We start from the raw sequence: 4,896 nt of genomic DNA, 5'->3' as shown, positions 1-4,896 counted from the left end.
AGCAATAAACGTTTCTTTCTTTCTGTTGTGGCAGCCCTAGCGCAGACATGCGACCCCATTACCTGACGATCTGCGCAAGGCCAGACAAATGAGCGCCAGAACAATATACTTAGTGCGTGATCGATCGACGCCATCTTGGAACGTTCCCATTACGTGCCTCATCCGATAAAATCACGGCGCATTCGTAGATTGCAATTGATGGGGCAGCAAGGTTCTGGAATGGAGGCCGCGTACCGGTGGACCGATGACGTCATAAAGGTAGCAGGGAAGCGCTGGACGCAGGCCGCTACCAATCGATCAACATGGAAAGCATTGGGGGAGGCCTATGTTCATCAGTGGACGTCCTATGGCTGAAATGATGATGATGATGATTCGTAGATTGCAATTGATATCGAGCTACCCGCGTATGATAATAAACAGGTGACTGAGTTTCTTCCGACACTTCTTCTCAGCACCAGCCCATAATGTTGTCCCGAAGTGGTGGTAAGGCAAGTTATATTTCGGTGAACGTCAGAATGGCGGGTGTATGATCATAGAAATTAACAAAATAAATACGATTAATTAATACCTGAGGTGTACCTTGGTGTACCTTTAAATAACTATTTATTTTGTACTTCTCTAAGATGGGAGCAATTACGATTGCAAAATGAGCCGCCCATTTTGTAATTGTAATTGTTCCCGTTTTAGGGAGGTACAAAATTAATAACTAAAGGTACACCAAGGTACATCTCAGGTATTAAAAATTCATATTTATATTATTCAATTCTGTGACCATACACCCGCCATTCTGACATTCACATATTTCGGACGTGTATAAATGCGGAAAGGGCCTATGTACCTACTAAATAAACTACATATTTCATTTCATTTCACATATGGCTCGGAAACGTGGCCTCTCACTATAGATAGGCCTTACAAATAAGATAAAAGTTGCACAGTTTGCTATGAGTATGACACAAGTTGACAAGTTGTACCACGATATTATGTGTTTGATTGTATATAAAAACATCCATATTTACAAGAGTAAAACACTCAAACAAAATATTTTTTCCTGATTCCAATATTATTTTTTACCCTTAATAAAGTACAAGCGGACCCGGAGTCCGAAGCTAGTAAACTCAATCACGACCAGCGAGGTGACAAATGCAGGTGTCGTTTACGACGCAGCCCTAAAGGCCCATGTAGGGCTGCCTCTCCCGTAGAATAAAATATAATAATTGTTTATTTGTAGAAACCAATATCTAATAGATTTTATTCTATGTTCACTAAAAAAGTAGTACATTGTTATGTGCCAGCGACATAAATGTAGATTAAGAGTAGGCTCACACCGTTGATTTTTAGTTGGCCGATAGTTGTGCCCGATTTTAAATTGTATGAAGAATCGGCCAAATCGAATCGGCGTAGTGTGCGTACTCCCATACATGCCCATACTGATCAACTGCCCGACTAAACTATCGGCCGACGAAAAATCAACAGTGTGCGCCTACTCTAAAATAAAGTGGATGATGATACAGCATTAGAATCTCGCAAGTGGACCGCCTAAATTAGGTAAATTGGAATTGGCTGCCTGCTGCTGTCTTTCCTGAACACTTTATTCCGGGCCTTTTCAAGGATAAGCTAGGCTAAGGATTTTCCTCTCGTTTTATCCCTATTTTGTAATTTTTTTGACTACATACCTACTTAAACTTTTTTTTCGGGAACTCGAGACTCGAAATAACCAATCCGACCGACAACGGTGGGCTAAACTATCGCCTTACAAATTGGAAAAATAATCTACAAACGCGACAACCCTATCCCGTATTACCGTAGCATGTGTCGCGGAACTCAAATATCTTTAATACAATGTATTTTATAGACCCTCTGTTTACGCTTACTTATACTTTTGCCCGGCATCGATTGGAAAAATCCTTTCTCTACGTCATGTTTTCCGTGACTTCTGAGTTCTGAGCTACTACGAAATTAACGATATTTGTGATACTACAAATCAGTCGAAGCAGGTAGTACTTATCACGATTTTTCAAAGGGATGATTATCTAGTTTATACAGGGTGTTAGGTAAATGGGTATATGAGCCGACACTAGCCCATGTTAACATGGTCATATAAATGGTATGGTGAAGTCAGAAAATTGATATCTTCATTTTAATTATTTTAATTTTCATACAAATCGGATTTTATAAAATTTATTCTCATTTCATAAAATTTATAAAATTTACTCCTCCCACACAGGAGCTGTGGTGGGGGAAATGTGGGGACACTGGTTCTCGTTGTAGTTACGCGCGACTTCATATCTATTCTCTTTCTATGATCTGAGTGGTAATCATTGGGGGATGCTGATGATGATGATGACTAAATGTTTTTTTAATTTAACTTATATAGATTCTCCCGCTCAGCTCACCCTGTATTGAAGTTCACTTAACATGTGTACGCGTATGAAACGGATGACTTTACGGCGTAATCTCCGGGACGGAGCGCGTCGCACGATCTCGCTTATCTCGGATTAAAACGCATAAACGCGCTAATCCAGACTTACACCCTGTATACATACGACTTTTCGATACACTGAAGCAAATGGGGCAACATCTTCTCAAAATGTTAAGACTGAATCGCAGAAATTGATTCGTCACGCGACGTTACTTGAACTCATCTTCGTACAGTTTGCCAGTAAAGGAACTAAAGATCCGATTTGAAAAAATATTATTTTTGTGTTGAATAGCCCATTTATCGAGGAAGGCTTCTACAGCCAATAGGGGCAGATCTCTTTCTTTTCAAAAATAAAGGAATGTTTTCATGAGTAAAATTTTCTATCTACAGTACTTATTAAGAGTACTTTCCCTCCAGGTGGCATTACAAAATTCCACCCTGTACCTATATTTAGATCTCTACTACGATGTTGCACCAAAAAAGAATTATTTAAACTTAAACATCGTCATAATTTCACCCACAGGACGTCCACTGGTGAACATGGACCTCTCCTCTAATGATTTCTTGATATACCTTTCAATAAATATTCATTAATTCATCATTATCATTTCAGCCATAGGACGTCCACAGCTGAACATAAGCCTCCTCCAATGCTTTCCATGTTGCCCGATTGGTAGCGGCCTGCTTCCAGCGCCTTCCTGCTACCTTTATGATGTCGTCGGTCCACCATTTATTAATTGCAACTTACTATTCAGTCAAGGGCCAAGATAAGTTGCAATTCGAAAGGTCGCTAAAAGGGTCATTATCTTTACGTTCGAGGGTGCCATTACCATGACAAAGGTTCCGTATACTGGTGCCGGCGGTTCTCAATCTTATAGGATTTGAAATACTGGATACGTTCTGCGGCCTGAGGTCAGTCAGGGCCCCGATTGCGCTTATTTGTAATGTCTCAAATTCATTCGCACTTCATCTCCAGTCGCGCTCCATTTTCATTCCAGCCAATGTGCAATTTGGTATGGTAAAATTATCGTTAAAAGTCCCTATTATAGTAAAATTCATTATTTTTCCTAAACATAGACGTTGGTGAAGCGTTTGAGATAAAGTTGCTTTCTGCCAGCTTTTACCTACTTAGAGGCCCAGTTCCTGAAGCAGAAAGGTAAAAGGAGCGCGTTTACCTTTGAACTTCGTTCAGTTTCGTTTGAACTAGCTGTTTTAAAACGACACGCATTTGTCAAACAGCCGATTATCGTTCGTTTTCCGGTTGCGTAAAAGTTTTCAACACAACCGGACGCTGACCTGTGCCAGGGCCCAGGTCAAAGTGAACGCAGCCCGCAACACTTACCACAATCGTCCATTGGCGTGACCGAATCGAAATCTGAGGAACCCGCGTTCATTTCGATTCGGTCAGTCAGTATGACACAGATCACCATTGGGCTTATTGTCTTTCCCTAGGCTGCACCATCTTAAACGTCAAAAGTATTTCAAACAAAAAAACTCAGCCCTAGGGATGTACAATTATTACTTACTCTTACTTCAAAAATATGGTTATGCTGTTTTTATTTTTTAAGTTCACATGTATTTTGCTTCCTTAAAAAAGAAAAAATAAAAGTTAGGGAGCCACTGTACTATGATAATGAGCAGCAATAATGTTACGGATTTTTTTTAAATACACTCAGTTCGTTTTGACGATAGTGACTGAGTTTCTTGCGCTGCTTCTTCTTAGCACTGGCCCATTTATTGTCTGGAAGCAGTGGTAGGGTTAACTGGGACATGTAAAAATTCTTTTTTAAAAAAAGCTTACTTGAAAAAATAAAATGAGATATGAGTTCACGCTCCTTGATTGAAGGAACATGTTTTTAAAAGGAACTAGACAGACTTTTTGCTAAAATTTTACACAGATAGGTACATCGAATATAACTATTATTATTTTAATCCAATTAACATATAAAAACTTAACATAAACGAAACTAATAACATAAAAATACCATCGTACTAACAAAAAGTTCTACACAACACTCGATTGTAATTACATTTTGGAACGAACGAACTGTGTCTCTCAAAGTCGGCTCGTAGTCGTTTACATGACAAAGCTACGCGGAAAGCTGTTAGACGATGATTATCTGTGGTCAAACACAACCACCGGTCGTCTTGTAAGAAAAAAATTGAATAAAAAAACTCAACTTTTGACATTAGAAGTGTCATCAAAACGTATTTATATGACACACTGAATAATTGTCCCACCAAACTCACTGACAGGGGGGCGCCACCATCGATCAACTATGTCGGTCCTAACATCAATTAACTAGGCCGAAATAGCGAAAAAAAATATTTTTTTCGCTCGATATTTTGGAAACGAAGATAAAAATTTGAGAAAACCTCCTCTGGACAATTTAATCAGCTACAATTTGAGCCTAAAACAAAGTCGATCGGGCTAAGGGTTTTTAAGAACTTATCGTAAAGTGAAATACCGGTGA

Source organism: Ostrinia furnacalis, unplaced genomic scaffold (genome assembly GCF_004193835.3).
Source record: "Ostrinia furnacalis isolate ACB-3 unplaced genomic scaffold, ASM419383v2 OfSCF6644, whole genome shotgun sequence".
NCBI lineage: Eukaryota > Metazoa > Arthropoda > Insecta > Lepidoptera > Crambidae > Ostrinia > Ostrinia furnacalis.
Note: the sequence above shows the minus strand (reverse complement) of the source record.